We start from the raw sequence: 22,246 nt of genomic DNA on the forward strand, positions 1-22,246 counted from the left end.
TCTGTCTTCTGTCCGTTCGCTTTGATCCCCACCTCAGTTAGTTCGCAAACTTGATCTACAGCTTCCTGGATGTGGGCATTCAATATAAGAGAAAGATAACATCTTTCTATCATACATTTTCTCATTTTTGCTTCTTGTTCCTCCAAAGCAGCGCTGCTTGTGCCACATATGGAAAGTAGTTCCCTTCAAAATATACAAAGTTCCCACGTTCCAGCAATTCTAAATTTAGTTATATTAATAAAATAACGTTATTCTGTTCGAAGCATATGAGAAAATCCTTCATAATATCTGGTTCAAGGATATAATTGCGCTCACAGTGTCTAAGAGCTCTGCACTTCCAGTGGAGATAACTAACATGTGCAGCAATACCTTTGAGATCTTCTGAGCCTGCCGTCTGCTAGCAGAATTATTGTAACGTTATACCATGACTTCGTCGTGTCCCAAAGTAATGAGATCTGGTTACATTACTTTACCGAAACCACGAAAAAGATGGGTTACTCATGCGAAACTGCTTACAAATTTCTTTGCAGACAGGCTTCGAGCAATCTATGAAAATTAGTTTCTAAATTTTTGGAAACCAGGACACTTAATCAAACAATGTGACTTGTCGAGTATATGTGGGCAACAGAGATCTATCCGGTTTGCTGTGTCGCACCTCAGAGTTATAATAACATTTGAGGATTTTAGTTACCCTGGAGTAAGTAATCGGTCAGTTTAGCATTTATTGTCGAGAGGACGTGTGACTTACGTCTTTTTAGTGAAACTGTGTTGAAAGTGTCAAATCTTGGTTACTGAAATTCCGGTCATGTTATCAGAGGATATACAGCTTTTGTGTAAAGGGGTCAATGCGGGCAAAGTGGTCATCTCGGCCGTGCTTTCTGACCGCTTTGTGTAGAGTGGAAACGTAAAAGCAGCGGCCGAAAGAAGGACTCCGCGGCGGTACTTGCAGCAAGCCCTAAGAGCGACCTCGAAGCGGTAAACATAGAAAGGGAAGAAAAAGGAAGTAAAAAGAAGGGAAAACGGAAAGCTGCAGAAGCGAAGAAAGGCAGGAAAAAGAATGCAAAGAGCACGAAACCCAACGCTAGAAGAACCCTTTGTGACGACAATGATGAAGACAGAAACTGCATTTACTGCGAAGATAAATTTTCAGATTTAAGGCCTGGAGAGCAATGGATTTAGTCCCAGTTGTGCTCCGTCTGGGCCCACGGACTCTGTGCAGAAATGGAGGAGCACAGTGTCTTCTATTTGTAAAAAGTGTAAATAAATCGATTCGAATAAAATACATTTATTACTTTGTTAAAACTTTTTTCATCCCTTATTTTTGAGTTTTTCTTTAGTTTTGTGAAAATTAAACTGTCTAAAGTACTTAATTTGATTCTAACGTGATTAAATAATTCGATATTATACTTCAATAGCTGCAGATTATGATACTGATTACTGCACATTTCCGTCTATTGCAACTCAGCTTAAAAAACAGCAATACCTTAGCCTGACAACTTAGCCTGGTTCTCCCCTTTAGAATTGCAGCATGTGAGCGAACATGGGCACTGTGAAATAGTGTACTACGATTTGTGCAGAAATAAGGAGAATGCCATCATATATACGGAACGGTCAGTCGATAAACGCTGAACCCCCATTCAGTAATGCCACAAATATAACTTGTGGATTCCATGAACTCATTCGGTCAATTTTTATGGCTGCATTCATCTGTCAGTTCCATGTTTTTTGTCCCACAGTTTACTTCTGCTCTCCAGTTTTTCTAATTACGTCCCATGTAAGTACTTACAAGAGGCCGGCCGGTATGGCCGAGCGGTTCTAGGCGCTACAGTCTGGCACCGCGCAACCGCTACGGTCGCAGGTTCGAATCCTCCCTCGGGCATGGATGTGTGTCATGTCCTTAGGTTAGTTAGGTTTAAGTAGTTCTAAGTTCTAGGGGACTGATGACCTCAGCAGTTAAGTCCCATAGTGCTCAGAGCCATTTGAACCATTTTGAACTTACAAGAGAAAATATTTACTCATAACACAATATTTATTTGGTAAATACTTACAGATAATTTTGGCAGTGACAACATACATCAGACATGTTTCTGCACTGTTACCAACATACATCTGGATGGCATTCACAGAAATTAGAAGTGTTGTGGGTTTGCACGATCTGCAACATCAAATCGCTCTGGAGTGCCACTTAGCGTCTATCTAAAATGCATGTTAAGAGAACCCTGTCCCAGCCAGCTTAAGGATAAGATGTCACATTTACTTAACAACAGAATCGAGCTACCTGAAGGCTAACACTGTTTCGATTTATCTCAGTATCAGTTTAAAAGAATATTTCCTTTAGAAATTAAATTTGTTTGAATGTATATTAATGCGGTCATATCCACACTTCAGACCACTACTACTTCCGCAGCTCTGCATGTCTTCTTAACAATACGAAACAAATGAAATTTTTAAGTAACTTTGCCGCCCCCTTGTGGCCGTGCGGTTCTAGGCGCTTCAGTATAGAAACGCGTGACCGCTATGGTCGCAGGTTCGAATCCTGCCTCGGGCATGGATGTGTGTGATGGCCTTAGGTTAGTTAGGTTTAAGTAGTTCTAAGTTCTAGGGGGCTGATGACCATAGGTGTTAAGTCCCGTAGTGCTCAGAGCCATTTGAACCATTTTTAAGTAATTTAGAAAGACAGAGTTGATTTTTAAAGCATTTCATCTTAAAGCTCTAAGGAACTCTGGCTTGTAACGCGATGGGGACACGGAACGATAATACACTATTGCTGGCTTCTAGCGACGAAGATCTTTCTATGCTACGCGTTAAAGTGTAACAAAATGCAGGCAGAGACGTGGCGTAAGTTCTACAACTTTTCTCTATGGCAAGTTACTAGTTCTCTATTATAAACACTGGTTTTGATTAGTGTATTTCCCCAATTATCTCTGTTATGTGTTTTATTCGGGAATAATCTAGAGTGCAGCCTTTGCTAGGTAATGCCCCGGACGACCGTTAGATGTACGAGTAACTGCTGCTTGTGGAAAACCACCTGCACCAGTGTTCTGCCCTGTAGGGCGTCATTTCCGAGAGGCTACGGTGGCCTTTTAGCTGCGGTAGCCACTCCCAGTATTCGTCCTGCCCAGAACAGAAAACACAACGACAAACTCCATGTGCCTAGCTTCTTTATTTTAATAGCTGGAAGAAAGAACTGTATCCTTACAATCTACAGTAACATCAGCGGACAGTTCGAAAGATCTGTAAATCTTTTCTTACTGAGTTCGTGAGAGTAACGTATTGAAATCCAGGGTGAAAGAAGGCCGGTAAGAGCGCCACGTGTCGTAGAGAACGAAATCACTAGAGGCGGTGCACAGATGCTGTTTGTGTGAGCTTAGGGAGTGAGGCCGCCCGTGGTCTTTCCTTTAGGATCCTCTTCAGCAGTCGCCTTAACTAATTCGGATAGAATAAGAAAAATCTCACTCAAGATCGGCAGAACGGTTTTGAACACTTGTTATGCCAAACGTGAGTCCAGTGTCTTAGCCGCTGCACCACCTCACGCTGTACGTCCACAGGGATAGCAGGTGGACCAGACAAACAATCAAACATCCGTAAAAGGTATGCTATGCGCCAACCAATGCTCTTGCCTTGGTTAAGGCGCAGGCATATCTACATCTACATCTACATCCATACTCCGCAAGCCACCTGACGCTGTGTGGCGGAGGGTACCTTGAGTACCTCTATCGGTTCTCCCTTCTATTCCAGTCTAGTATTGTTCGTGGAAACAAGGATTGTCGGTATGCTTCTGTGTGGGCTCTAATCTCTCTGATTTTATCCTCATGGTCTCATCGTGAGATATACGTTGGAGAGAGCAATATACTGCTTGACTCCTCGGTGAAGGTATGTTCTCCTAACTTCAACAAAAGCCCGTACCGATCTACTGAGCGTCTGTCCTGCAGAGTCTTCCACTGGAGTTTATCATCTCCGTAACGCTTTCGCGATTACTAAATGATCCTGTAACGAAGCGCGCTGCTCTCCGTTGGATCTTCTCTATCTCTTCTATCAACCCTATCCGGTACGGATCCCACACTGCTGAGCAGTATTCAAGCAGTGGGCGAACAAGCGTACTGTAACCTACTTCCTTTGTTTTCGGATTGCATTTCCTTATGATTCTTGCAATGAATCTCAGTCTGGCATCTGCTTTACCGACAGTCAACTTTATATTATCATTCCATTTTAAATCACTCCTAATGCGTACTCCCAGATAATTTATGGAATTAACTGCTTCCAGTTGCTAACTTGCTATATTGTAGCGAAATGACAAGGGATCTTTCTTTCTATGTATTCGCATGACATTACACTTGTCTACATTGAGATTCAATTGCCATTCCCTCACCATGCGTCAATTCGCTGCAGATTCTCCTGCATTTCAGTACAATTTTCCATTGTTACAACCTATATAACACAGCATCATCCGCAAAAAGCCTCAGTGAACTTCCGATGTTATCCACGAGGACACATATGTATATTGTGAATAGCAACGGTCCTACGACACTCCCCTGCGGCACACCTGAAATCACTCTTACTTCGGAAGACTTCTCTCCATTGAGAATGACAAGCTGCGTTCTGCTATCTAGGAACTCTTCAATCCAATCACACAATTGGTCTGATAGCCCATATGCTCTTACTTTGTTCATTAAACGACTGTGGGAAACTGTATCGAACGCCTTGCGGAAGTCAAGAAACACGGTATCTACCTGGGAACCCGTGTCTATGGCGCTCTGAGTCTCGTGGACGAATAGCGCGAGGTGGGTTTCACACGATCGTCTTTTTCGAAACCCATGCTCATTCGTACAGAGTAGATTTCTAGTCTCCAGAAAAGTCATTATACTCGAACATAATACGTGTTCCAAAATTCTACAACTGATAGACGTTAGAGATATAGGTCTATAGTTCTACACATATGTTCGACGTCCCTTCTTGAAAACGGAGATGACCTGTGCCCTTTTCCAATCCTTTGGAACGCTACGCTCTTCTAGAGACCTACGGTACACCACTGCAAGAAGGGGGGCAAGTTTCTTCACGCAGTCTGTGTAAAATCGAACTGGTATCCCATCAGGTCCAGCGGCCTTTCCTCTTTTGAGCGATTTTAATTGTTTCTCTGTTCGTCTGTCGTCTATTTCGATATATACCATTTTGTCATCTGTGCGACAATCTAGAGAAGGAACTACAGTGCAGTCTTCCTGTGTGAAACGGCTTTGGAAAAAGACATTTAGTATTTCGGCATTTAGTCTGTCATCCTCTGTTTCAGTACCATTTTGGCCACAGAGTGTCTGGGCATTTTGTTTTGATCCATCTACCGCTTTGACATAAGACCAAAATTTCTTAGTATTTTCTGTACATAGAACTTTACTTTCGAATTCATTGAACGCCTCTAGCATAGCCCTCCTCACACTACATTTCGCTTCGCGTAATTTTTGTTTGTCTGCATAATCCCGGGGCTCCTGTCATGGCTCCCGTGCATGATACTAGGAATGTTATCGAGGGAGGTAAGTTGCTAGCAGACTCTTACCACGCAGAGACAGCTTTAGTATAAGAGTGCCATGCACTTCAGTAGAGTTCGTAGGCTATCAGTGATACAGCACGTCGCTACATGCGTCGTTTTGCTGTTAAAGATGGATCGTCATCTTCATGGTGGACAACGAATTCTATTCCGTTCAAGTAGCATTTCAAGGTCATCCTCCAGACTCTTCTATTGGTGTCAAATATCTCTGTGACTGTTCATTCCAATAGTAGGCTGAAGCCTTTTTGTCAAGTCTTTTGTTCTCCGTTTGTAATAGGTGGTTGTGCCAGATGCGTCTTTATAGAGTTATTCCAAGTTTCAACAGATTGCATACATAAAATCATATGGTTGGAGACCAGTAATTTTGTCTCTTTTTCACACATTAGACTGTCTATGTAATGCGGAACTGACTATTGGATATGACGAGAGGCCTGCCAGTCAGTATAATAGAAACTTCCTGGCAGATTAAAACTATGTGCCGGACCGAGACTCGAACTTGGTACCTTTGCCTTTCGCGGGCAAGTGCTCTACCACCTGAGCTACCCAAGCATGACTCACGATCTGTCCTCACAGCCTTAATTCTGTCACTACCTCGTGTCCTACTTCCCAAGCTTCACAGAAGCTCTCCTGCGAACATAGCAGAACTAGCACCCCTGGAAGAAAGGATATTGTGGAGACATGGCTTTACCACAGCCTGGGGGATGTTTCCAGAATGAAATTTTCACTCTGCAGCGAAGTGTGCGCTGATATGAAACTGGCGGAATTAAGGCTGTGAGGACGGGTCGTGAATCGTGCCTGAGTAGCTCAGATGGTAGAGAACTTGCCCGCGAAAGGCAAAGGTCCCGTGCTCGAGTCTCGGTCCGGCACACAGTTTTAATCTGCCAGGAAATTTCATATCAGCGCACATTAGGCTGCACAGTAAAAATTTCATTCTGGAGTATACAAGAAGTTGGGAAGTATTGTGTTGTCAATAGAGAAACAGTAACCGCAAAATGGGTCGGTCGGAAGAGCTCACTGCCTTCAAACCTGGGTTAATCACTGGGAATCACCTGAGTAACTAATACAACAGGCATATTTCAATCCTTCTAAATCTGCCCGAGTAGACTGTTGGTGATGTGACTATGAAGTTGAAATGCGGAGGAATAACCACAGTTACATCGAGTCATTCCTCATGTACTATTAAATGAAACGATCGTATGTTATTGTTGGCCGGGATGTTCCAGTCGGGTTCGGCCGCCAAGTGCAAGTCTTATATAAGTCGGCGCCGCATTGAGCGACTTGCGTGCCGATGATGAGGATGAAATGATGACGAGGACACAACACACAGTCCCCGAGCGGAGAAAATCTCCGAGCCGGTCGGGAATCGAAGCCGGCCGCAGTGCAGTTACCACCCAGCTAAGCAGGTGGACTCCTCACGTACTGATGAGGAGGGAACGTTGCGCACTGCGGTGGGTGATTGTAAGGAATCGAATGAAATCATCAGAAGAAATCACTAGTGAGTTACGGAGTACTACCATCAGTCCAGTCGAGCAGCTCCTCATAAGCCACACATTACTGTGGAAGATGCTAAGCGACGCTTGGAGTGGTGGCAAGACCGACATCAACGAACGGTGGACGACTGGAAGCAATTGATTTGGAGTGCTGAATCACGCTGTACCATGTGGCAATCCAATGGCAGGGTGTAACTATGGTGAATGCCTGAAGAACTTAACCTGCCACCACGTATAGTCGTCGTCGTCGTCGGCTGATACTCGTATCCGAGTTTTCATTTCTCTCCTGAGATTTCCTTTGTCACGGTTCAGGCGTGGAAGTGTCGTTGATGGCTTAGCAATCCAATCCTAGCGTGGAACAGGCGGCCACAGACATTACAGCTCATGGAAGGTGGAGGACGTGGCTGAGCCTGGAGGAGTTTACGTCTCTGGCGTTTGTCATCTTCCATTCTTCGACGTTCCAGCTCAAAGTTTTGAAGAGCATTTGAGGTAACTGAGCGCCAGCGACTTCGGTCTTCTGCTATTGTGGACCAGTTACTCGGATCGATGTTCAAGTTTTTCAGATTTTTGTTGTACTGATCCTTATAACGTTTGAGAGGGACACCTCGTGGCCTTTTACCTGTGCTCACTTCGCTGTACAGCATTTGGCGTGGAAGTCTGTCTTTTTCATCCGCTGGACATGTCCGACCCATCTGAGTTGATGCCCAATGATAAGAGCTTCCATGCTATACATTTTTGCTTTCTCAAGAACAGCCGTGTTGGATATGAAGTCATCCCATTTCAGCTTCATGTATAGTGCCAACAGTGAAGTACGTAGGAGGTTGTGTTACAGTATGGGAGTGTTTCTCGTGGTTAGGATGTGGTCCCCATATTGAGCTTAAGAATACGTTGAATGCAGAACGATTTGAACACGTTTGAGAGCACAGTGTACTGCATACAGTAGAGGGACGGTTCGGAGACGATGACTGTCTCAGCCTGATAAGGCATCCTGCATAAAACAATACATGTGAGGCAATAGTTTGTGGACAATAACGTTCCTAAAGTAGACTGACATGCGCACAGTCCTCATCTGAACCCAGTGTAACAGTTTGGGATCGTTTACAACACCAACTTAGATCAAGACCCCAGGGTCTAACCTTCTCTTGTTTCGGCTCTTGAGACAGAATGGGCTGCCATTCCTTCACACACACTCAGAGACCCCAATGAAAGTGTCCTTAGCAGAGTTAAAGCCGTTATAAAAGCGGAGGGTGAACACATCTCATATTAATATCCGCTAATAGGAGTTCACATGATTTTGATTGGAAAGTGTGTGTAGTTACTCTTCGCTCACGATGGCCGCTGCGTTAATGCTGTGTTCCGTATTATGACGTTCGTATTGTGAAGAATAATACAAAAATCTCAAGAACTAATCCCAAACGCATTAAACAAAATATTCGACGAAATGGATTCGCGAAAAAAAGTAAACCAGAGATGGATGGAATCTTCTATCTTCTGCACAGTTGTGTACATGGAAGAATCCTGGAGATACTAGAAGGTATCAGATAAATTGTATAAAGGTAAGACAGAGATTTAGGAACCAGGTTTTAAATTGTAAGACATTTCCAAAGACAGATGTGGACTCTGACCACAATCTATTGGTTATGAACTGTAGATTGAAACTGAAGAAACTGCAAAAAGGTGGCCGGCGGTGTGGCCGAGCGATTCTAGGCGCTACAGTCTGGAACCGATCGACCGCTACGGTCGCAGGTTCGGTCCTGCCTCGGGCATGGATGTGTGTGATGTCCTTAGGTTAGTTAGGTTTAAGTAGTTCTAAGTTCTAGGGGACTGATGACCTCAGCAGTTAAGTCCCATAGTGCTCAGAGCCATTTTTTTGCAAAAAGGTGGGAGTTTAAGAAGATGGGACCTGGATACTATCAGTATAATAAGTCACAAATGCAAAATACTGACGCGAATTCTTTACAGACGAATGGAAAAACTAGTAGAAGCCGACCTCGGGGAAGATCAGTTTGGATTCCGTAGAAATGTTGGAACACGTGAGGCAATACTGACCTTACGACTTACCTTAGAAGAAAGATTAAGGAAGGGCAAACCTACGTTTCTAGCATTTGTAGACTTAGAGAAAGCTTTTGACAATGTTGACTGGAATACTCTCTTTCAAATTCTGAAGGTGGCGGGGGTAAAATACAGGGAGCGAAAGGCTATTTACAATTGGGAGTAGGTATTAAAATCCATGGAGAAGAAATAAAAACTTTGAGGTTCGCCGATGACATTGTAATTGTGTCAGAGACAGCAAAGGACTTGGAATAGCAGTTGAACGGACTGGGCAGTGTCTTGAAAGGAGGGTATAAGATGAACATCAACAAAAGCAAAACGAGGATATTGGAATGTAGTCGAATTAAGTCGGGTGATGCTGAGGTAATTAGATTAGGAAATGAGACACTTAAAGTAGTAAAGGAGTTTTGCTATTAGGTGTGCAAAATAACTGATGATGGTCGAAGTAGAGAGGATATAAAATGTAGACTGGCAATGGCAAGGAAAGCGTTTCTGAAGAAGAGAAATTTGTTAACATCGAGTATAGATTTATGTGTCAGGAAGCCGTTTCTGAAAGTATTTGTATGGAGTTAGCCATGTATGGAATGCTGAAGATTAGGTGGGAAGATCACATAACGAATGAGGAGGTATTGAATAGAATTGGGGAGGAGTTTGTGACGCAGCTTGACAAGAAGAAGGGACCGATTGGTAGGACATGTTCTGAGGCATCAAGGGATCATAAATTTAGCATTGGAGGGCAGCGTGGAGTGTAAAAATAGTAGAGGGAGACCAAGAGATGAATACACTAAGCAGATTCAGAAGGATGTAGGTTGCAGTAAGTACTGGGAGATGAAGAAGCTTGCACAGGATAGAGTAGCATGGAGAGCTGCATCAAACTAGTCTCAGGACTGAAGACCACAACAACAACAACAACATCTACTGGACTTGATGTTTTAAGAACAATAGTGCACCACAAAAGTAAACGGACTTGTAACGCGCCTTACCTGCAGTAGGTACTGGGAGATGAAGAAGCTTGCACAGGATAGAGTAGCATGGAGAGCTGCATCAAACTAGTCTCAGGACTGAAGACCACAACAACAACAACAACATCTACTGGACTTGATGTTTTAAGAACAATAGTGCACCACAAAAGTAAACGGACTTGTAACGCGCCTTACCTGCAGTAGGTACTGGGAGATGAAGAAGCTTGCACAGGATAGAGTAGCATGGAGAGCTGCATCAAACCAGTCTCAGGACTGAAGACGACAACAACAACAACCTGCATTGTAGGGTTCAAATGAACTTCGTCTTCCCTTACGCTTGCAAGAAAGTGAAAGGCAAGCTCACAATTTCGCTGGAATACGTGGACATCTATAGATCAAAACATTAAACTACGTAATAGTGTTAATTTTTAAAAAAAGGTACAGTAACTATATTTTCAGAGACTGGTACGTTTTAATGCGCGTCAGCTTAATTGTGTTGACACAGACGTCTCCTGTGCGCACGGCGCGGCGCATCGGAGGAACGTACAGACGTTTTTATCTCCTCAGCCCGGGGAGCGTACTGTTCGTCTCGGGCTTTCCGCGTTATCATTAGCGTGTTTACCAAATATTTACCACGATCGCACTCGGGCAGAGCCCTACTCGCCGACCGGGTTGTTGCTCCTCATTAGAATTGATTTATGGCTGTTTATATCACCGCGTCATGCCGGCTGCTCTTCATAAAGCTCTGTTTACCGCAACGCCTCTTTCTGTCCCGTACACAATGGCTCATATTCCTGTTTGATCGTCTCCCTGTCATTTCCTTCCTCGTAAGCTGGTAAATCAAGTTTTGAAACTAATAACTAAGGACGTGAAGTGATTTACTTCTGTAGCCAGACAATATTGTTCAAATAGTTTACTTTCATTAATTTATTGATTACGTATCAACATTAATTTTATAACTCAAAGCATTCATTCAAACTTTTTCTATGTTCAGCTAATTTCTCATTCGGTCACAGTTAGCAACTACTAATTTACTCATACAAATGCATATTTTCTTCTTTTCAAGCTTTAGACTACTCTTTCATCTTCAAAGCTTTTGCTTCCATTTCCTCCCCGACCTTGCCACATCTCTCCATCGTTTTGGCTTCAGGAACGTGGTACCGCCATCTTCTCTACAAACTGCGTCCATCTTGGCAGTTTGGTGTTGATTACTTTGATTCTGAATTCCTGTCTTACGTTTTCTCTCATACGCTACCTCCACGAGCAACCTTTAGATCTTCTTAGGAACCATATTTCACAGCTCTGTGTTTCAGTAATTGTTTTTTGATGTTTGTATCCAGCTCTCACAGCCATAGAGTGATGAAGTAATTATAAAATTTTGTTCTGGTTCCTCATCTTGTTCTACTCTTTGAGGTGTTGTGTATGATTCTATATATCGCTTGCAGTTCTGTAAGTTCTTTCTCTTTCTCTTTATCTTTACCATTACTAATTTCCCATCTTAAATAATTCAGACAGTAGATTTACTCTACATATTTGTTAATAGCGACTATTTTGGATTTTATTTCTCCTTTCCCAAGTGTACTATTACCTTCGTTATCCCCAATGGGTATTTTATGCCACATGTATCTTTCACAGACCTGGTGAGCCCGTACAGGAGACGTTGTAATTCATCTTCACTTTCTTGGTTACTATGGAGTCGTCTATGTAACATGTAAATTTTTATTTTTGGTTAATTTTGTACCTAAGTCAATTTTTCGTTCTCATTTGTGTACTTAACGCTATAGTTAAAAATTCGTTGGTGATATAGCACACCCCTCTCCAACTCCTTTATTTATGGCTATTTATTATGATTTCTGTGTCATCCTGTTTCGGCTTTTAGTGTAGACTTTTCACCACCTTTTTTAGTTGAATGAGATAGCCTGATATTGTTAACACGGGCCACAATTTTTCCCTGATTTCATTACTAAAATCCCTCCCAGAGTGAATGACACAATGATGGGGCTGCAAATTGTGGTCTCGAAGTTTGTCTGGAAACCTTTGGTTTGAAAACATTACCTGAATCTACGTTGTCGTTATGGACGTCAGTGCGCGACCGTTTCGAACAGCGCTTCTGGAGGGGATCTTAGACTGGCCTGCCTGTTCCCCCCGCCTTAAACCGCATAGAGCACGTGTGGGTTGCGCCTGGTAGACGTATTGCAAGACGCCCACATGCACCAACGATTATCCAGCAATTGTCAACCACACCGGTGGAGCAAAGAAATGCTCTGGCTCAAGAACTCCTTGCGTGCTTTGAATAAGCCATTTCTGTCTTCCCATTGCGCATTTCTTTCAGTTACCTTCTGAGCTATACTGTAACAGTTCTTTTTATGAATGGTCCAAATTTGTTAGAATTATGTTACTGGGCCGTGACACATCATGCGTACGTTACTTTCATCCTTAACTTTTGCATAGCAATGCATTAGTATCGGCCGGCCGCGGTGGTCTAGCGGTTCTAGGCGCTCAGTCCGGAACCGCGCGACTGCTACGGTTGCAGGTTCGAATCCTGCCTCGGGCATGGATGTGTGTGATGTCCTTAGGTTAGTTAGGTTTAAGTAGTTCTAAGTTCTAGGGGACTAATGACCAAAGATGTTAAGTCCCATAGTGCTCAGAGCCATTTTTTGCATTAGTATCCACTGACTGAATGCTTAAGTGTGAACTATAATCCACACTAAGGAAACAGATGATACTAAACATATTTACACTAATATGGAGTACAACAAATTAGAAAAACTAAAATAGCAAACACCAGGCAGCAAGCATCAGGTCAGTCGCGAAGGGGTGGAGGCTTAACGCGAATGACAATAATGGGCACATCACGTTGTGAGGTGACGGGTGAGTTGTGACGCCCTGAAAATATTCTAAGTTCAGAGTTGGCGGCCACCGCTGGGGCCCTTTGGCAAGCCGCGGCTCGTTAGCAACCACGTGATGCAGCACAATGGCCGGACCACGTGGTCCATCGGCGGTGTGGCTGGGAATTCCACGGTGACGCGGTGTCGATGAAGGAGACATGCAGGGAGTGCCAGAGATGGCGGACTTCGTGAAACCCTAATGGCAGACATTTCACAGTTCGTCTAGAAGTTAATAGTAGCCAGTTGAATCACACAGCTTAAAAAGAAACATGTACATTACCATTATTTGCACGACGATTCTAATGGTGTAATAAGATTTTCAATACCTTTATTAGTTTAAAGTAAATTATACAAATAACACTCAGCAACGAATTTCCAAAATCTAAATGGTTCCTCCGATTTTGTCGATTGACGTGTCTTTAGGCAGCTATTAGTGTAAACCTAAATTGATATAAATTACAGGCATCTAATTTGAATAGTTCATGAGTCATTGGAGGTCAAAGTGGCCGATTACTATTGATCGCGTCAGGCCATAAGTACTCGACAGTTACGCGAAAAAACGGTAGCAGCATGCTTATAAATATATTTATTCATCTACGTCCTTGGTTATATCCGATATATACTATTCATGAAGAAATTGGTCAATTATTTACTGTGTTTTAGAAACCACAGGGCCATTAGACTACTGGCTTACTGCCGTTCTATTCCTTAAATATACATTTATATCATTGGTTTATGTATTTAATAATATGTGTTACAGAGTGTATATGGTCCAGCCATAGGAATATTTATTTAATTTCAAGTTATTTAAATGTAATTCCACTATTTCGAATGTGTTTCAAAAATTTTGTGAGTGTGCGTTATCTTGGAGACATGACGGGGGCGCTATCGCCAATCACAGCGTTCGTTACTAAGGGAGGCGACTACTGAAGTGAATGGAGGGGGAGTTGTGAACAGGGCGGCGCGAGGGACAGTTGCATAGGACACGGAGAGTTCTGGAGTCATGGGAAAGACTTCGAGAGTGGAGCAGTTAGCGCGTGGTCGCGGGAGATTGAAATATTTCGTAGTGCCGACTTGTGCAATAGTGAGATTTCCGTGGCTTCTGCAACGAAGACGTAGTACACTTTTAGAAGTGAATATCGCGAGCTATGTTCTTGTTCATAACTAATTACGTGAAGTAGGAATCTATTGTTTCCCTGTTATTCAACTTATATTTTATTTAATTGCTGGACCATCGACACAAACAAGTGTTTTACAGTAATAGAGAACATTCTTAAAGGTACTTCTGCTATCGTACCCATCATTTAAAGTCGTTAAAATAGTACGTGCAGAATTTATTTAATTGCAATCTTTCATTTATAAATTTCTATATAACATTCAAAATTCGCAATTGCCGAGTGATAGGAACCTCCGACCATTCGATTCATGTGTATACATTCATATTGTATACTGTAGACTCTGCAGTATTTGGCTCGTAATCTACACCTACATCTACATCTACATCTACATTTATACTCCGCAAGCTACCCAACGGCGTGTGGCGGAGGGCACTTTACGTGCCACTGTCATTACATCCCTTTCCTGTTCCAGTCGCGTATGGTTCGCGGGAATAACGACTGTCTGAAAGCCTCCGTGCGCGCTCTAATCTCTCTAATTTTACATTCGTGATCTCCTAGGGAGGTATAAGTAGGGGGAAGCAATATATTCGATACCTCATCCAGAAACGAACCCTCTCAAAACCTGGCGAGCAAGCTACACCGCGATGCAGAGCGCCTCTCTTGCAGACTCTGCCACTTGAGTTTGTTAAACATCTCCGTAACGCTATCACGGTTACCAAATAACCCTGTGACGAAACACGCCGTTCTTCTTTGGATCTTCTCTATCTCCTCCGTCAACCCGATCTGGTACGGATCCCACACTGATGAGCAATACTCATAGGTCGAACGAGTGTCTTGTAAGCCACCTCCTTTGTTGATGGACTACATTTTCTAAGAACTCTCCCAATGAATCTCAACCTGGTACCCGCCTTACCAACAATTAATTTTATATGATCATTCCACTTCAAATCGTTCCGCACGCATACTCCCAGATATTTTACAGAAGTAACTGCTACCAGTGTTTGTTCCGCTATCATATAATCATACAATAAAGGATCCTTCTTTCTATGTATTCGCAATACATTACATTTGTCTATGTTAAGGGTCAGTTGCAACTCCCTGCACCAAGTGCCTATCCGGTGCAGATCTTCCTGCATTTTGCCACAATTTTCTAATGCTGCAACTTCTCTGTATACTACAGCATCATCCGCGAAAAGCCGCATGGAACGTCCGACACTATCTACTAGGTCATTTATATATATTGTGAAAAGCAATGGTCCCATAACACTCCCCTGTGGCACGCCAGAGGTTACTTTAACGTCTGTAGACGTCTCTCCATTGATAACAACATGCCGTGTTCTGTTTGCTAAAAACTCTTCAATCCTGCCACACAGCTGGTCTGATATTCCGTAGGCTCTTACTTTGTTTATCAGGCGACGGTGCGGAACTGTATCGAACGCCTTCCGGAAGTCAAGAAAAATAGAATCTACCTGGGAGCCTGTATCTAATATTTTCTGGGTCTCATGAACAAATAAAGCGAGTTGGGTCTCACACGATCGCTGTTTCCGGAATCCATGTTGATTCCTACATAGTAGATTCTGGGTTTCCAAAAACGACATGATACTCGAGCAAAAAACATGTTCTAAAATTCTACAACAGATTGACGGCCGAGATATAGGTCTATAGTTTTGCGCATCTGCTCGACGACCCTTCTTGAAGACTGGGACTACCTGTGCTCTTTTCCAATCATTTGGAACTTTCCGTTCTTCTAGAGACTTGCGGTACACGACTGTTAGAAGGGGGGCACGTTCTTTCGCGTACTCTGTGTAGAATCGAACTGGTATCCCGTCAGATCCAGTGGACTTTCCTCTGTTGAGTGATTCCAGTTGCTTTTCTATTCCTTGGACACTTATTTCGATGTCAGCCATTTTTTCGTTTGTGCGAGGATTTAGAGAAGGAACTGCAGTGCGGTCTTCCTCTGTGAAACAGCTTTGGAAAAAGGTGTTTAGTATTTCAGCTTTACGCGTGTCATCCTCTGCTTCAATGCCTTCATCATCCCGGAGTGTCTGGATATGCTGTTTCGAGCCACTTACTGATTTAACGTAAGACCAGAACTTCCTAGGATTTTCTGTCAAGTCGGTACATAGAATTTTACTTTCGAATTCACTGAACGCTTCACGCATAGCCCTCCTTAGGCTAACTTTGACATCGTTTAGCTTCTGTTTGTCTGAGAGGTTTTGGCTGCGTTTAAACTTGGAGTGAAGCTCTCTTTGCTTTCGCATCTACGTAATCCAGCCCCTGGACAAGGAAACCAGCCAAAACTTTTAATACTTCAACCCTGAGTCTGAGGGTACGTAGTTGAGGGCCACCACAACAAATCATTTCATTTTATTAGAATGCCCGCAACGTCCACCACACAAGTATGCAACGTAACAGGTTGTTGACAAATTGGCGAATTTCATGTACCAATGCACCGCGTGTTTTGTTCCTGCACTTCTTCCCCGTTTTGCGTTCACAAAGTTCAGATTCACGCGAAACTCCGGATATCACTAATTTCTGGTAGATACAATGCTTATACTTTGAAAACTAGGCACCCTTTTATGTCTGCACTGTTCACTGATTACGAGTCTTCATTCACAGTGAAAGGTTCTTCATTCACAACTGAGGAGTATTCACTAGGAACTCACAGCTATTAATGTACCGGACATGATGGTGGGGGTCTACAATGCCTAACTTTGGTTCTGTTTACGCAGGTAGAAAATCCACTGATCTGAATATTTATTTGAGCACTAAAAATAGTTTCTTTAAAGTCAGTACCGCCATTAGACTGTTGTTTACAGGGTTATTACAAATGATTGAAGCGATTTCACAGCTCTACAATAACTTTATTATTTGAGATATTTTCAAAATGCTTTGCACACACATACAAAAACTCAAAAATTTTTTTAGGCATTCACAAAGGTTCGATATGTGCCCCTTTAGTGATTCGGCAGACATCAAGCCGATAATGAAGTTCCTCCCACACTCGGCGCAGCATGTCCCCATCAATGAGTTCTAAAGCATCGTTGATGCGAGCTCGCAGTTCTGGCACGTTTCTTGGTAGAGGAGGTTTAAACACTGAATCTTTCACATAACCCCACAGAAAGAAATCGCATGAGGTTAAGTCGGGAGAACGTGGAGGCCATGACATGAATAGCTGATCATGATCTCCACCACGACCGATCCATCGGTTTTCCAATCTCACGTTTAAGAAATGCCGAACATCATGATGGAAGTGCGGTGGAGCACCATCCTGTTGAAAGATGAAGTCGGCGCTGTCGGTCTCCAGTTGTGGCGTGAGCCAATTTTCCGCGGGCTACGCGTGAAACTTGCCCGCACGCGTTCAACCGTTTCTTCGCTCACTGTAGGCCGACCCGTTGATTTCCCCTTACAGAGGCATGCAGAAGCTTTAAACTGCGCATACCATCGCCGAATGGAGTTAGCAGTTGGTGGATCTTTGTTGAACTTCGTCCTGAAGTGTCGTTGCACTGTTATGACTGACTGATGTGAGCGCATTTCAAGCACGACATACGCTTTCTCGGCTCCTGTCGCCATTTTGTCTCACTGCGCTCTCGAACGCTCTGACGGCAGAAACCTGAAGTGCGGCTTCAGCCGAACAAAACTTCATGAGTTTTTCTACGTATCTGTAGTGTGCCGTGACCATATGTCAATGAATGGAGCTACAGTGAATTTATGAAATCGCTTCAATCATTTGTAATAGCCCTGTATTTATAGTGTTACATTTACAATTACACAATAATGATTTCGGCTTCAAAGTACCATTATCAAGTGTTTTATGTGTTATAAATTGCCTAAGACGGCATACAATCGTATTAAAATACACTATTAGAGAATGTGTCTAATAGTGTATTGTAATACAATTTATAACACTTAAAACACTTGATAATGGCACTTTGAAGCCGAAATCATGATTGTGTAAGTGTAAATGTAACACTGTAAATAAACAACAGTCTAATGGCGGTACTGACTTTAAAGAAATATATTATGACTGTGGACCCACATTATGAAAAAATTACTAAAAATAATATTTCGGACGTCTCATAAGCGTTCGTGACGTGGCTGTTATTTAGTACTTCGAACTTGTTACGAACACTAAAGTCCACTCTTCATTTGTAAAATAAATTTCTCCTCATTATTTTTGATGCAGCGTCCATGGTTGTACGTCTTAACTGCTACATACGCTGAGGTGACAAATGTCTCGCAATACCTCTTAATGTCGTGTCGGACCTCCTTTCCCCCAGCGTAGTGCATCAAATCGACGTGTCATGGACTCAACATATCGCTGGAAGTCTCCTACAGAAATATTGAGCCCTGGTGCCCTGGTGCCTCTATAGCCATCCATAATTGCGACAGTGTTGCTGAGGCAGGATTTTGGCACGAACCGACCTCTCGATTGTGTTCCATAAAAGTTCGATGGGAATCACGTCGGGCGATCTGGACAGCCAAATCATTGGCTCGAACTGCCCATAATGCTCTGACATGACGCACTGTCACCAATAAAATTTCCATCGTTGTTTGCCAACATGCAGTTCACGAATGCCTGAAAATGGTCTCCCGGTAGTCGAACATAACCAACTGCAATCAGTGATATGCTCAGCTGAAACAGAGGGCTCAGTCCATTCTATGTAAACACAGTCCACACCATTATGGAGCCACCAGCAGGTTCCACAGTGCCCTGTTGGCAACCTGGGTCCATGGCTTCGAGGGATCTGTGCCGCACTCGAACCCTACCATGAGCTCCTGCCAACTGAAATCGGGACACATCTGACCAAGTCACGGTTTTCCAGTCGTCTAGGGTCCAACCGATACGCTCAGGAGCCCAGGAGAGGCGCTGCAGGCCATGTCGTGCTGCCAGCAAAGGCACTCGCGTCGGTCGTCTGCTGCCGTAGCCCATTAACGGCAGATTTCGCCTCACTGCCTTGACGAATAGGCAGAGTTGCTTGTTTATTAGAACTGACAACTCTACGCAAATTCCGCTGCTCTAGGTCGTTAATTGAAGGCCGTCAGTCAGCACGTTGTGCTTAGTGAGAGGTAATGCCCGAAATTTGGTATTCTTGTCACACTCTTGACGCTGAGGGTCTCTGATATTGAACTCTCTCACGATTCACAAACATAGTGTCCCTTGCATTTATTTCCAACTACCAGTGCCCGTTCAGAGTCTGTTAATTCCCGTCGTGCGACATTAATCGCATCGGAAGCCTTTTCACATGAATCACCTTAGCACCGATGACAGCTCCGCTTTTTTTTTTCTTTATTGATTTTCAATTCCCCCCAAAGGGGGCGGGCTGGCAGCAGCTTACTACGCTGCTCTACAGCCTACAGACTTTTTTTTTAAAAAAAAAGGAAGAAGAAAGAAACAAGGAAAAACAGGCGATAAAATGGTGATTTAAAGTGTAAAATGGCGTAAAAATGCGGAAAGTTAAAACAGAAAGCAAAAGGGGTAGGCAATGTTGATAAAACACACAGGAATCAGACAAGTAACATAGTAGACACACAATTAAAAAAAACATGGCGACAGTCTGGTTTCTGTTCGCAAGAGATAAAAAAATCACACCCAGCGACAGTATGATGGCTGTTCGCCACACTTCCCAAAAGACACAACACGGAACACTCATTGGAAAAACACACCGTAAAACACTGCATGAAAATGGCGGCACAAATACGGCACTCTCGGAGAAGGGGGAAAAACAAGGAGGGAGGAGAGGAAAAAACGAAAAGGGGGGGGGGGGAACCAAGGAGGGAGAGGACTAATAAAGGGGGGAGAAGGGCAGACGCGAGAGGGAAAACAGCTCCGCCAATCTACTGCCCTTTTATACGTTGAGTACGCGGTACTATCGCCACCTACACATGTGCATATCGCTATCCCATGACTTTTGTCGCCTCAGTTTATATTCTAACGCTTTTTTCTGTATGACACACGTTATTCATTTGCTGCTCCTCAAGTCCGCGTCGCCCGATCGTTCAACCGAACTGCAGGTTCCCTGGAAGCAAACATGGGGAGTGTCTGCTCTCTCTGCAGCAATTATGCTATCGACGTAGCAGCGATACTACAGTATGCTCTACATAGTTTCGAGTTCTAGAGTGAAAGCCTGGGTAATGTTCGCCGTTGTTGGGAGTACGTGGGCTCGTGCATCGCAGAAGAAAACTACTGGTGGCTTCAAAATGTGCAGTGTATTGTCGGGGAAGTTATGTTCGTAAAGATTCAAGTTCGCAATCTATGTCGACTCACATTTTAAAATCTGTCAGTTGGTTCCATACATTTACAGATGGGGGTATTCTTGTCTCCGACTGTGCCTAGCGGGACTTTTGGTGACATCTTTGTTCCTATATAGGAGGGCTGGAACTATAATAGTGACAACTATTTATTTGCAGCTCGTACAAAATACACTACTGCCCATTAAAATTGCTACACCAAGAAAAATTGCAGATGATAAACGGCCATTCATTAGACAAATATATTATACTAGAACTGACATGTGATTACATTTTCACCCAGTTTGGGTGCATAGTCTCTAAGCTGGTTGTAGGTTGTGTTCAAAAAATGAACAGCATAGAGACAGAAGTGATGACGCTTTGTGCAGGACCTGGTCATCATTTTGCAGGACAATGCTCAAGCACGTACAGTGCAAGCTGTTACTGATTTGTTTGACTGATGCCGCTGTTGTTTGACTGATGCCGCTGCTAAGTGCTATACCACCTACTGCACTCCCCTGACTGAAGCCCTCGTGAGTTCGACCCGATTTCTAAACTGAAGGAAACACTTCACGACATTCGCTTCAGGGCTGCTACAAATTCATCGAGCAATAGACCGTGAAGCTCGAACTGTCAACAGAACTGGCACCGCTAAGAGTATCCTACGACTTCCACATCGCTGGCAACGGGTTATACACTATGCTGGTGACTACTTTGAAGGTCAGTAAAACTTGAAACATGTATCTATTTTGCACAAGCCGTGACTAAATAGTTGCCACTATTAAAGTTCCAACCCTCTTGTATACTAATCAATAAATAATGATAAAATTATCCAGCGATTACAGCCGCGTCAAGTGGTTTGAAACGATCTGACGTGGATAGAAGTCCGAGAGAATTTTATCATCTTTGTTCCTGTAGAGTGAATTCCATGTTAACGAGATATCTACAACCTTTGTGAGGTACCAAATTTCTTCCACAACATTTTGGTGAACTAGAGCCTGGCGAAGGGGTCGGTCGCTTTGAAGAAAGTAAACTGCACGATCTGGCGTGTTGTCAGTACTTGGGACTTTCAGAACACATTTTGCGATTGGTCTGGAAGAAATGAGAATCACCCAGAAGAGTTTTGAAAGAACTTTTGAAGGGAAATGAAGAGGAGATTGCCACACAATATGTTAGGTATGGTTCAACCAGACAAAGTCATTTTGGATGTTCGGGTCTGTATTATAGACAATAGACGTATTTCAGAAACGATGTTCCAGATGTTTTTGAACAAATGATCAATTATCAGGATGCCTAAATACATTCCTTAAAATGAAGAAGAATATCCTCTAAACAAGTAAGGTATTAAACTTTAATCCATTATGGATGTGGGACGCTACGGCTGTGATAAATTCTTTATTCGAGCCAATGGTGTTTTCGAGCGAAGTTCGGTCGGCTTCCCTGCACATGCCTATGTTTCATGTGTGTCTGCTGGAAGTTTCATTGCTGTACGTCTGTTGATTATTTTTCACTGCTGTAATGAGTACAACGTTGCGTCACGGAGTTTGCAAATTTCGAGATGGCAGCGTTAGAGGATAAACACTTCTGCATTAAATTTTGTGTGAAACTTTTACAAAGATACAGCAAATGTTGTCTACGGTGATGAGTGCTTAAGCCGTACTCGGTGTTACGAATAGTTCACACGGTTTAAAAATGGCCGGACTGAAGTTAAAGATGACCCTCGTTCAGGCGACAACGCCATGTCAGGAACGTCAACGAAACTGTGGGTGCCAATCGAAGACTGACTGTCCGAGAGATTGCAGAAGAATGTCACATGTCTGTTGGCTCATGTCATGAAATCCGGACGCAGCATCTTGGAATGCATCGTGTTGCCGCCAAGTTCATCCCACGACTCATGAGTCAAAACCTCAAGAGTCTTCGCCTCGCAATCTGTGAACCGCTTTTGGATGGAGCAAGGGAGAAAGAGACC

This window comes from Schistocerca cancellata, chromosome 6 (assembly GCF_023864275.1).
Source record: "Schistocerca cancellata isolate TAMUIC-IGC-003103 chromosome 6, iqSchCanc2.1, whole genome shotgun sequence".
In the NCBI taxonomy this organism is placed as follows: domain Eukaryota; kingdom Metazoa; phylum Arthropoda; class Insecta; order Orthoptera; family Acrididae; genus Schistocerca; species Schistocerca cancellata.